Source organism: Pan troglodytes, chromosome 10, assembly GCF_028858775.2.
Source record: "Pan troglodytes isolate AG18354 chromosome 10, NHGRI_mPanTro3-v2.0_pri, whole genome shotgun sequence".
Taxonomy (NCBI): Eukaryota; Metazoa; Chordata; class Mammalia; order Primates; family Hominidae; genus Pan; species Pan troglodytes.
In genome coordinates this window covers 46,286,012-46,299,032 of record NC_072408.2, presented here as the reverse complement: position 1 = coordinate 46,299,032, position 13,021 = coordinate 46,286,012, and the positions used below count along the sequence as shown (strand labels likewise).

The 13,021-nt window shown below is 46.1% G+C and overlaps 2 protein-coding genes across 5 annotated transcripts in view; one reads left to right on the top strand and one right to left on the bottom strand.

Annotated features, from left to right (window-relative positions):
* The window catches only part of PRPF40B (pre-mRNA processing factor 40 homolog B), a 76,204-nt gene that overhangs the window by 533 nt on the left and 62,650 nt on the right, over positions 1 to 13,021 (top strand). Inside the window, exon 2 of the mRNA XM_063784676.1 lies at positions 3,919 to 3,989. The gene's annotated coding sequence lies outside the window, so the exon portion shown is untranslated. The remainder of the gene's footprint in view (positions 1 to 3,918; positions 3,990 to 13,021) is intronic.
* The window catches only part of FAM186B (family with sequence similarity 186 member B), a 47,436-nt gene continuing 41,343 nt past the window's right edge, over positions 6,929 to 13,021 (bottom strand). Inside the window, exons 8-9 of one of the 4 annotated variants that reach the window (XR_010148312.1) lie at positions 7,651 to 7,803; positions 6,945 to 7,554 (exon numbers count right to left, since the gene is read on the bottom strand). The gene's annotated coding sequence lies outside the window, so the exon portion shown is untranslated. Of the gene's footprint in view, positions 7,555 to 7,650; positions 7,804 to 12,006; positions 12,885 to 13,021 lie in introns of those variants that run through there. The other 3 variants (XR_001707988.4, XR_010148314.1, XR_010148313.1) reach the window with 3 other exon arrangements.

Sequence of the window (13,021 nt, the reverse complement as noted above, 5' to 3'; positions counted from 1 at the left end):
GTAAGAGAGAAAACCAATGGAAGCACCTTCAGAGGAGAGTGCCTTGGAAGCAATCTTGGGATGGGAGAACGAACCTGTCGGAAAAATTGGGAATTTGGGGCTGTGAGAGATGTTCCGGAAAACTAGAAAGACTGTTCTCTAAAAGAGGAATTCTGTTTTATGCTTCCTTTGCGAGGTACTAAAGTGTAGCAGCTATAGACATACTTCAGCTCAGAATAAGAAAGATTCAGTTCCAAAGCTGTCCATCAGAGGTGTCAAGCACACATAACATGGACATTGCCAGGGAATTCAAGTGTCAAATGAGAGACTGGCCCTTTTGGCCCTGACAGTATACTATGGCCCTCTGCTTCAAGAGTACCAACCTCATTTACTGTTCTGTGGACTTGCTTAATGAGTATGTACTTATTTTAACTCCCATGAAAGAGTGTGTGTTTTATTTTTTAACAGGCACTTGATTAAATATAATTATGTAAACTTGTGAAAATATCAGAAAACCAATGAAATATTTTTTTTTTTGAGACAGAGTCCCGCTCCATAGCCCAGGCTGGAGTGCAGTGGCACAATCTCGGCTCACTGCAACCTCCGGCCCCCGGGTCTCGGTTCAGGCAATTCTCCTGCCTCAGCCTCCCGAGTAGCTAGGATTACAGGCACGTGCCACCATGCCCAGCTAAGTTTTTTTTTTTTTTTTTGTAGAGACAGGTTTTCACCATGTTGGCCAGGCTGGTCTTGAACTCCTGATCTCATGATCAGGCTGCCTCGGCCTCCCAAAGTGCTGGGATTACAGGCATGAGCCACAGCACCCGGCCTGAAATACTTTTTATAAAAAGTGATTACACAGAACATTAATAATATTAATGTTATTAAATATATATGAATTCATGATAACTATGAAAAACATACAAAGGAAAAGACAGTTGAAGGAAATGCACCAGAATGTTAACACATGTCCAAGTGGTAGTAGTAGTAATTTTTCTCTCTAATTATTTTCCAGTTTTTTAATACATGGTTTTTAAATTTTGTTTTATTTTTTTTGAGACAGAGCCTTCCTCTGTCACCCAGGCTGGAGTGCAGTGGAGCAATCTCGGCTCCTGCAACCTACATCTCCCGGGTTCAAGCGATTCTCATGCCTCAGTCTCCTGAGTAGCTGGGATTGCAGGTGTGCGCCACCATGCCTGGATAATTTTTGTGTTTTTAGTAGAGATGGGGTTTCACTATGTTGACCAGGATGGTCTCAAACTCCTGACCTCAAATGATTCACGCACCTCAGCCTCCCAAAGTGCTGGGATTACAGGTGTGAGCCACTGCGCCCAGCCATATTTTACAATGGAAAAAAAAATAGGTTCTACACAACTTCTTTTTATTGATTGATTGATTTTGAGGCAGAGTCTCGCTCTGTCACCCAGGCTGGAGTACAGTGGCACAATCTCGGCTCACTGCAACCTCCACCTCCTGGGTTCAAGTGATTCTCCTGCCTCAGCCTCACAAGTAGCTGAAATTACAGGTGCCTGCCACCCGCCTGGCTTATTTTTGTATTTTTAGTAGAGACGGGGTTTCGCCATGTTGGCCAGGCTCGTCTCGATCTCCTGGCCTCAAATAATCCACCCGCCTCAGCCTCCCAAAGTGCTGGATTACAGGCGTAAGCCACTGCACTGAGCCACAACTTCCTGAGTGAAAGAGGAGAAAGGAAAACTCTTGGCTTCCAGCTGCCTGAGGTAATTCCTTCCCCCAAGGTGTCACGAGGGAAAGGTGGTGGTCACCATCATCTCCTGTTTGGTACCTGGAAACTCAAACTTCCCCTCTGGTCCTCAATCCTCCCTACCATTGGATAAAAAGAAACCTAGGCACCCTTGTGGTATGGATGCAGGGATTTCTAAAGGGCAGCTTCCTGCTCAAGATTGTGTTTTCTGTTTACACAGCGTGGTGGACTATACTAGCTATAGTTAGTATATATAGTATAGTATCTATACTAGAGGAAAGTTCTCAGGATGGTCTTCTGTTTACTATAGGTTTTCCAGTAGTAGAATGTAAGCTTTAGGAAGGCAGGGTTTTTGTCTATTTTGTTCACTGCTATAGTAGGTGCTTAATAAATATTTATTGAATAAGTATCTTATGTAAATTGACTGCAGAGAAGTCTGTGGGAGGAGCAGGTTTGTACAGGGGCAGAAAAAAAAGTTCTGTTTTAGACATGTTAAGTTTGAGGTGCCTGTAAGGCATCTCGGTGGTGCTGTAGAATAGAGAGGTGGGCATGTTAGTTGGGTCAGGGAAGAGGCCTGGACTGGAGATATCCACTGGGGAGTCATCATCAGGAAGATCTGGATGTGGATGCTTAAGGAGAGAGTGTGGATAAGAGAATGAGGAGGGCTCAAGACCATTGCATGGGACATGCCAACATTTAGGGCAAGGCAGAGGAGGAGGGGCAAGAAAATAAACCAAAAGAAGAATGTGGATAAAAAGAAAAGCTAGCAATGGCACCCATTATCCAGCTTCCAGTTAACTCTTCCTGGCTCTAGAACAGTGGTCCCCAAGCATTTTGGCACCAGGGACTGGTTTTATGGAATACAATTTTTCCACAGACAGGGGGTTGGGGAACATGGTTTCAGGATGAAACTGTTCCACCTCAGATCATCAGGCATTAGATTCTCATAAGGATGGTGCAACCTAGATCACTCGCATGTGCAGTTCACAATAGGGTTCTCCCTCCTATGAGAATCTAATGCCACTGCTGATCTGACAGGAGGCGGAGTGCAGAGCTCAGGTGGTAATGCTCACTCGCCTGCTGCTAACCTCTTGCTGTGCAGCCCAGTTCCTAACAGGCCACAGCCCAGTACATGTTGGGGACCCCTGCTCTAGAGTAGTCTTTCATAGTCAGGCACTCTTTCCCTGGGGCTGATGTGGTTTACAATGGAGGCCACATTCATGGTTCCTCCTGGAACTTTGCTCAGGGCCCCAGGCTCCATCTTCTGGGGGATTAGAACACAGTGGTTAAGAACATAGGCTCTGGCCAGACCTGGGAGCTCACGCCTGTGATCCCAGCACAGTGGGAGGCCGAGGCGGGCAGATCACTTGACCTTAGGAGTTCAGGACCAGCCTGGGCAACATGGCAAAACCCCTTCTCTACTAAAAATACAAAAATTAGCCAGGTGTGGTGACACACACCTGTGGTTCCAGCTATTTGGGAGGCTGAGGTAGGAGGACTGCTTGAGCCTGTAGAGGTCAAGGCTGCAGTGAGCCATGATCGCACCACTGCACTCCAGCCTGGGCGACAGAGTGAGACCCTGTCTCAAAACAAACAAACAAACAAACAAAAAAACCCTCCAAAAATATAGGCTCTGTGAGTATGTAGAACTAAACAATCAAAAAGAACATAGGCTCTGGAGCCAAAGTACGTGGTTTGAAACTGCCTCTATCACCTATCAACTTATGACTTTGAGCAAGTTACATTACTGTGCCCCAGTTTCATCATCTGTGGGGAAATAATAGTCCCCACTTCATTAGGATGGTTGTGAGGAGTAAATCACTTACTACTGAAACACACAGGTGGTATATAGCAAGTGTTCAAAAAATGTTAGCTGTTGTTACTGCTCTTAGGGCTTAGGTCTGAGTGCCTCCTGCCAGGTGGTCTGACTCTAGTACCCAGACTTTGATAGCACAGCCCCTCCCCACTCTTGTCCACTAGAGCAGGACTAGTTGCTGTCTTAGCTAGGGCAGCTACCTCCTGGGACCCAGTCAGAGGACACAGGATCTTGCTGCTGTTGGCTCAAGTATTTTATCTTCCTAGGAAGTCAAATCAAATAAAGCTATTGACCAATACTAAGTTACCTTGGGATTCACAATGCAATTTAAGTCAGTGTACACTCTACTTGAGATCTGTATACTGTGTTTTGTTTGTTTGTTTGTTTGTTTGTTTGTTTCTGTAAGGGAAAAGAAACTATCTGCAAAGGAAGATTCTCATGCACAGATTGAAACCCTCTGAGATATCAACCCCCTAGGTAAGAGAATCACAGACAAAACTGTATGAAACCTCCAGCCTCTGTAACATGATAAACACATTTTACTCCAAAGGCCAGCATCATGCTCACTGAAGAAATCTGGATTATTCTGATTAATTAGGTATGTTACAAGGATGGCCCCATGACTCTTTTTATTTAATTTTCCTTTGGAAGTACTGGCCTAGGTAATTAAAGAAGAGAATGAGATATAAAAACTAGAAGAGTTAAAATATTTATGATATGATAGCCTACATGAAAAATCCAAGGATATCAACTGAAAAACTAATACAAATATTTTAGGAAAATGGGTAGAAATGAGTATTTTTTTAAAACCGCCTGTTTGAGAATATAAGAGAATAGACTGTATTGTTTACAACAGCAACAACACAGTAAACCAAGCACAATAAATGTGCTAGATCTAGGTACCTGCATTAGTCTGTTCTCACACTGCTATAAAGATAATACCAGAGGCTGGTAATTTATAAAGGAAAGAGGTTTAATTGACTCACAGTTCCGCTTGGCTGGGGAGGCCTCAGGAAACTTACATTCATGGCAGAAGGCAAGGTAAAGCAGGCAACTTCTTCACAAGGTGACGAGAGAGAGAATGAGTGTGAAAGAGGAACACTTAGATAACCATCAGATCTCGTGAAAAGTCACTATTACGAGAACAGCATGGGGGAAACTGCCCCTATGATCCAATCACCTCCCACCAGGTCCCTCCCTGGACATGTGGGGATTATGGGGATTACCATTCAAGATGAGATTTGGGTGGGGACACAGAGCCAAACCATATCAGTACTCAAAACTAAAATGCCACCAAAGGAAGTTTGAATAAATAGGAAGGCATATTCTATTTTTGGGTAGAAAGACTCACTATTATAAAGATGTCAGCTCTCCATAAATTAATCCATAAATTTAACAGATCTAATAAAAATACCAACAGAGTACGCAACCTGAATATAAATAAATTCATATGGAAATTTTTGCATCAGGGATAACCATGTTGCTTCAGTAGCATCCTCAGAATGAAAAACAACCAACCAAAACAAAAAGAATAGCCATGAGAACATTTTGAAAAGTAAGGGTAATGAGAGGAGAAGCACTATACCACATATTAATACAATAGTTAAAAAGTAAAATCCAGAGGACACTAGCACACGCATAAACATTTTTATCAGGAGAACATAATAGGCCGGGCGTGGTGGTTCATGCCTGTAATCCCAGCACTTTGGGAGGCCAAGTTGGGCAGATCACCTGAGGCCAAGAGTTCGAGACTAGCCTGGAAAACATGGTGAAACCCTGTCCCTACTAAAAAAATACAAAAATTAGCCTGGCATGGTGGTGTGCACCTGTAATCCCAGCTACTCAGAAGGCTGAGGCAGGAGAATCGCTTGAACCTGGGAGGCAGAGGTTGCAGTGAGCCGAGATCGCGCCACTGCCCTCCACCCTGGGTGATAGACTGAGACTCCATTTCAAAAAAAAACAAAGAGAACATAATAGTCCAGAAATAGACCTGAGGCATTAAAAAGTTCAGTAAATGATAAAGATGGCATTGTCTGTCAGTAGGGAAAAGATGGATGATATACTAAGTAGCATTGAGACGATTGTGTAGTCACCTGGAGAAAAATAATGTGGTGTCTCTTTTCAGTTCTTACACTAAAATAAATCCATATGAAACAATTATGTTTAAATAAATGTAAGAGGCCAGGCTTGGTGGCTCATGCCTGTAACCCCAGCACTTTGGGAGGCCGAGGCAGGCAGATCACTCGAGGTCAGGAGTTTGAGACCAGCCTGGTCAACATAGTGAAATCCCATCTCTACTAAACATACAATAAATTAGCCAGGCGTGTTGGCAGTCACCTGTAATCCCAGCTACTCGGGAGGCTGAGGCAGGAGAATTGCTTGAACTTGGGAGACAGAGGTTGCAGTGAGCTGAGATTGTGCAACTGCACTCCAGCCTGGATGACAGAGTGAGACTCCATTTCCGAATAAAAAAAAAAATGTAAAAGAGTAAAACCACAAATTTATAATGTCACAGTAGATAAAGTGTTTTCCAGAATGGCACACATTTTCTCATAGCTTTAAAAAAAGACAATTCTGTCAACATAAAAATCTATAATTTCTACAGAGCGAAAAACACCATAAACAAAGACGAATGGCAAAGTAGGGAAAATATTTGCAACCCGTATCATAGTCAGAGGGGCTAATTTGCTTAATATGTACAAAATATCTACAAATCAATATGAAAAATAGCAAATTCAATAAGAAAATGGGATGGTTAATGGAAAGATAAACGTCTCTTAAACATGAAAAAATACTCAACCTCACAAGAGAATTGAAACTACATTTGGCATAATTTTTCACCCACTGATTGGCAAAAAATCTAGATGTTGGACACTTAGCCTTGGCGTGGTTGTAGGGTAATAAGCACTCTCGTGTTGCTGTTAGAACTGTAATTCATTAAGACTTGTCAGAATTACAAATGCATAGAATTTCTGATCCAATGTACTTTCACATATGCAAAATAAATTACATATAAAATTATCAGCCAGGTGTGGTGGCTCACACCTGTAATCCTAGCACTTAGGGAGGCCAAGGTGGTAGGACTGCTTAAGCCCAGGAGTTCAAGACCAGCCTGGGCAAAGTGGCGAGACCTCGTCTCTACAAAAAAATGAAAATTAAAAAATTAGCTGGGTGCAGTAGTCCCAGCCACTTGGGAGGGTGAGGTGGGAGGATCTCTTGAGCCCAGGAGTTCAAGGCAGCAGTGAGCTGCACTCCAGCATGGGACAAAGTGAGACCGCCTCTCTTAAAAAGAAAAAAAAAGAAAACAGTTATCAGCTGGAGCATTGTTCATATTAGCAAGTTTAGCAAAAACCAACTCACACATCTCTCACTAGAGGACTGATTAAATAAATCATTGCACATGCATACAATGGAATATCGTACAGCCAGGCTGAAGAGCTGTCACAAAAATCTTTATAGGCCATGATTGGACTTTATCCTGAGAAGAATGAAGAGCCATTAATGAATTTTTAAGCAGAAGTGTGGAATTAGACCAGCATTTTAGATATCTCTGGCTTAGTATGGAGCATAGATTGAAAGAGTAAAACAGAAGCCAGGGAGATTAGTTGGTGGCCCAATTTAGGGTAGTCACTGAGGGGAAGACAGAAAAGATGTAGATGATGACAGGGCTTGGTGAGAGATTGCATGAATGGGTGCAGGAGCTCAGGCACCTATGATGCCCAGTTCAGGCTTTGGCAGTGGATGAGGCTGGCAGATATGCATTGAGACCAGAGGCACAAGTGGAGCTGCAGGGTTGGGGATGAGAAGGAAAGGTGATGAGTTTCATTTGCATTGATTGAGTTGGAGGTGCCAGTGGGCAGCCAGTTGGGATGTGCAGTTGAGCGTTTGCATATACAGCTCTATGACTCAGAGGAGAGATTGGAATTGGGGATGGATTTGGGAATCTTCATCATACAGCTGATGTTTGAGGCAATAGGGCAATCTGAAGTCATCTTGGGATGTCCTGTGGCATGAGAGGAGAGTCCAGGCACTGGAGCAGCCCCTAGGGAACACAGGCAGAAGAGAATGAAAATCCGCGGGAGCTGGAGGAGTGTGGGGAACGTGGGTGGGAAACCAACAAGAGCATCATATCACGGACCTCAAGGAAGAATGTGCTCGGGTTTTACTGGTGTCTGTCTCTCCCTTGATTTAAAATCCTCCACATAAACTGGGTTTTATTTTTCTTTGTTTTCTCCCCATCTGTCTTATCCCACCTTCAATCGGCATGAGGTTTTGTGCATAATAACTATGTCTGTGGACAAGCAAAGGCATGAGTGAGTGACTACAGTTGTAGCTGGTTCTTTACATGACTGTTGTGCACACCTCCACACCTGCTCCTCTCCTTGCTCTCCCTGTCTCCATTCTTCTTTAAATTCTCCACGTTGTCATCAGTGGCTCTCCACTGCCTACAGAGGAGCATCCTCTGGTTGGTCTTCAAGCCCATCCACATCCAGCCCCAGCTGGGCTTATCTCCTACAACACGTGGTGTGGAACTACACCCAGGCTGGCCGCTTGCTGCCACATGAACATGCTCTGTGCTTACAGTGTCCTTTTCCCTTGGATTTCCTGCCTTCCGCCCCCTGCAATAGTTCCACCCATCCTTCCACATTTCATGGAGATCCCACTAGTCCCAAAGGCCTCCCCAGACCTTCACTGCCATATGTCTTCCCCGTTCTCTGTTGCACTTTGTCTTGCATTCCCACACTAGCTCCCTACCAGTTACTACTCTTTCTCCACACTGGCGTGTGAGGGGAGTCTGTCCCTATGTCACCATTCCCCCATGACTTGCCTCCCCACCTTTTCAAGTCTCTACTCAAGCGTCACCCTGCGAGGCTTGCCATGACCCCTCTGTTTTCATCGCCAACTCCAGCACTTGGCACAGTACAATTGCTGAAGGAGTGGTGGGTAGATTGTGAGTCCTCGGGAGTTCAGGACAATACTTGAATTTATTTCTGTAACTGTGCCAGTGCTTTGCATCCAGTCAGCACCCTGTGTTTGCAGTAGGCTCCTGGGAAATGAGTTTTACTCACTTCCATGCCCCTGCTGCCTAATACAGATCATGGCACCACAGTAGGTGCTCAATAAATGTTTAAGGAATCAATAAATGAAAAATTACACATTTAATTGCCCTCAGGAGCCTCCAGAGAGGCCACTGGTTGTGCAAACTCACTGGTTTGTGTGTGCTTCCTGCCAGTGCTGACAGGCTGCCTTATGGGCCGGTGACAAGCTGTGTCCTGTAAACCTGGCTGTGCTGAGGGACGGTGACATGCAGCTCACAGAAGGCACTAGGGCTGTCATGGTGGCCAAGCATTTAATACAACGATTGTGGCGCTCCAGGCAGAAACAGCCCGGAAGAAGCCTCAGAGGCAGCCAAGGAGGGATGGGAGCATTTACTCCTTAGGGAAAGCTTGACTTGGTTTCTACTGTGTGCATGGCCCTCCGAAGGTCCGGGTAGAGGGGAAGCTACAGCTGTGAGAGCAACTGGGCATCCATCTTAAAGAGTTTCAGGTCTAGTGGGGTTGAGGACAGGCTCACCGATAATCCCAGAACAAAGGCAAGATGGACCAATGCTGGAAGAGATCCACGCACAAAGGCAGGAGAGCCCGTCCCCAGGAGAAGGGGAGGCTTAGGGAGGATTAGTGGAAGCTTCGTGGTGGAAGGGCCATCTGAGCTCATTGACTAAGCATTTTTTTTTTTTTTTTTTTTTGAGACAGAGTCTCACTCTTGTCTCTCCGGCTGGAGTGCAATGATCTCAGCTCACTTGAATCTCCGCTTCCCAAGTTCAAGCGATTCTCCTGCCTCAGCCTCCCGAGAAGCTGGGATTACAGGTGCCTGCCACCATGCCTGACTAAGTTTTGTATTTTTTAGTAGAGACAGGGTTTCACCATGTTGGCCAGGCTGGTCTCAAACTCAACCTCAGGTGATCCACCCACCGCGGCCTCCCAAAGTGCTGGGATTACAGGCGTGAGCCACCACGTCCGGCCTTCATGACTAGGCTTTCTGAATGGGGTGGGAATTGAAACAGCTTCCAGCTGGTCTCCCTGCGCCCTGCTCCCAGTCTTTGCTCATGGTTGCAGCCAGACGATGCTCTTGAATTGAAGGGCAGATGATGTCACTTCTCTGCTTAGAATTCTGCAAGGGCTCCCATTGCATTCCGGGTGAACAGAGGTCCTTACTTACGGTGGCCTACAAGGCCTTGTGTGATCGGCCTCCCAGTGGCCTCTGCAACGTGGCTCCTCCCACCCTCCCACTCACCCACACCAGGTACCCTGGGCACCTTGCTGCCCCGAGTGTGCCAGGCAGGCTCTCACCTCAGCCTGCTCTCCCTGCCTGGCATGCCCTTCCCGCAGCTCACCTCCTCACCTGCTTCAAGTCTTCACTGAAACGTCCTGCCATGCCCTCTCTGCTTTAAATGGTAACACCCATTCCCCTGCACTCTGCTGCCTTATCCCTCTTGAAATTTGTGTTTCTCCATGGAACCTTTTACGTTCTGACATAACTGTGCATTTTACTAACTTATTTTTGTTTCTTGTCTTTTCCCCCCATAGAATGTAAGCTTTGTGAAAGCAGTTTTTTGTTTGTTTGTTTGTTTTTTGAGATGGAGTCTCGCTCAGCCGCCCAGGCTGGAGTGCAGTGGCACGATCATGGCTCACACAACCTCCGCCTCCCAGGTTCATGCCATTCTCCTGCCTCAGCCTCCCGAGTAGCTGGGACTACAGGCGCCCGCCACCACGCCCGGCTAATTTTTTGTATTTTTAGTGGAGATGGGGTTTCACCATGTTAGCCAGGATGGTCTCGATTTCCTGACCTTATGATGTGCCCGCCTCGGCCTCCGAAAGTGCTGGGATTACAGGCGTGAGCCACTGCACCTGGCCATGAAAGCACTTTTTAAAAATCTGTTTTACTCACTACAGTATCCCTAACACCTAGAACACTGCCTCATGTTAGGTGCCTAATAGGTACTTGTTGAATGAATGAATGAGTAAATGAATCAGTGGGGCCATGCTGCATGCTTGAGGAAGTCCATGGGAAGGGCCTCCTGGCAGAGCTCCTAAAAACTGCTGCCCAAAGGGTCATTTGCAGGGATAGATCTGTGCCATACAGAGCAGAGGACCTGCTGGGGGTAGGCGATCAAGCGAGGAGGAAGGGTCCCCAGTCCAAGGGAGAGCAGACTCCACCACCATGAGTCTTCTGCAGGATCCCCGTGTCCCAGCGTGGGTCAGGAATGCCTTCTCCCTCTGCTGCACTTGCTGTCCACGCTCCACCCGCACCTTCCCAGGAACTCACCAGCTCCCCTCCTGTCACTCTTCCCGCAGTTCCCTCCTTTCTAATTCTTGAATTCCCGGCCCCTCTCCAGGCCAGCTGAGGCCCTTAGACAAGCACTTTGCTGCCTCCTTGTGGCTTCTGCAGGAAAGGCTCCTCTCTTCCAGAGAGTGAGGACACGGGGCGCCTAACAGACAGCCTGGGGGTGATGAGAGAGGAAACCGAATCTTCTTGACCAGTGGCAGCCTGAATCATTGGCAGCTGCCCGCTCACAGCACTGCTGCCTGTGGCAGTGAACATCTCTGTGGCAGCGCCCTGACTGGTGCACTAGCTGGACTCAGGCTTTGGTTGTTCCAGGCTGCTCAGCTCCTGGGAAAGAATGTGAGGCAGCAGTCAGACCCCAGGGCCTGCCTCAAGGGTCACTGAGGTCAGTGACTAGTGTATCCAGCCTCCACCTGCTCAGCTTCCTCCCAGCTCAGAGGCAATAAATAGTGTTTGAGGGGTGATGAAGCCACCAGCCAGCGCAGGGCCTCCCAGGGTGTGCAGAGAGCAGGGGCAGGGTGTGACACAAGAGCCAGGGCCAGGATATGTAGAACTGGAGCATGGGAGGCCACTCAGCCTCCTAATTGGCTAATTGGCTGGGATGTTACCTGCTTAAGCTAATTGCCCCCAAATGGAGGAATATTCTAGAAGGCTCCTGGGTTATCTAGTGGACCCATAACTTACAAGACTGCCTGAGAAGACTGCTTTATTTTTTACTTTACTGGGTAACTTTTTCTTTCTGGCTGCTTTCAGGTTCTCTCATCTTTGGTTTCAGGTTTGACTATGATATGCTGAGGTATGTTTTCCTTTGTATTTATCTTGCTTCAGTTCTCTGAGCTCCTTGGATCTGTGGCTTCTTGTCTTTAATTTTGGAAATTCTCAGTGATTATCTCTTCAAGTAGCTTGTTAAATATTTCTTCTCCCTTTTTCTGGGACTTTGATCACATGTGTGTGAAACCATTGGTATTGTCCCACACATCTTGGGTGTTTGGTTTGGGGGTTGCTGATTTGTTTCTTTGTTTTTACTCTCTCTGTGTTATAGTTGGCTAATTTCTATTGATCTTGCCTCAATTCACATATTTTTTTGCCTTGCTTTTGTCTAGTTGGCTGATAAACCTGCCAAAGGATTTCTATATCTCTGATGTTAAGATTTTCTTTTCTTTTCTTTTTTTTTTTTTTTTTTTTTTGAGACAGAGTCTTACTCTGTCACCAGGCTGGAGTGCAGTGGCACAATCTCAACTTACTGCAACCTCCACCTCCTGGGTTCAAGCAATTTTCCTGCCTCAGCCCCCCAAGTAGCTGGGACTACAGGCACACGCCACCATGGCCAGCTAATTTTTGTGTTTTTAGTAGAGACAGGGTTTCACCGTGTTGGCCAGGATTGTCTCGATCTCTTGACCTCATGATCCGCCCACCTTGGCCTCCCAAAGTAGTGCTAGGATTACAGGCGTGAGCCACTGCACCCAGCAAGATTTTCATTTCTGGCATCTTCAAGTTTCCATTTCTTTTGTACAATTCCCTCTCTCTACTCAAATTCCACGTCTGTTCCTGCATGTTGCCCACCTGTTAGAGGCAGATCCTATAACATGTTAGATGTAGCTACCTTCAAATTCCTGCCTTCAAAGTCCTCACTTGATAGTTAACAGCATCCCAGCCATACACATCTTCTCTTCTTGAGAAGGTGACTCCTCTGATCATAGAGTCATGCTCATCTGTTTTCTGACTTTTCAGACCATGCATGGCTTTCCCCTCCCTGGCTCTATGCCTGGGTTGTTTTTGAAGGGGTTTTCTCCTTTCCACTGTATGCCTCTGCAGTTAGTCAAGGCCAGAGTAGACCCTTCTCCCATGTCATCTTCCACATTTGTTTTGGTTCCTCATCTGAGGCTGTGGGCCATGCAAGCAGAGCTATGGCCAGTCCCCGAATATGGCTTGAAGCAATGCTCAAAAAAATACTCCTTCCCATGCCTTGTCTTCCCTGAATATTTTGGGGGTAGAAGCAATACATTGACCAGAAATGTCCACTTTGCTCTGAAAAAAAATTAGGCTCCTGTATAGTATCAGTGAACCTCATCACTAGAAAAACACCAGACACACACACACACACACACACTTACACATATATACACATGCATACACATACATGTATACACACATACACATTTATA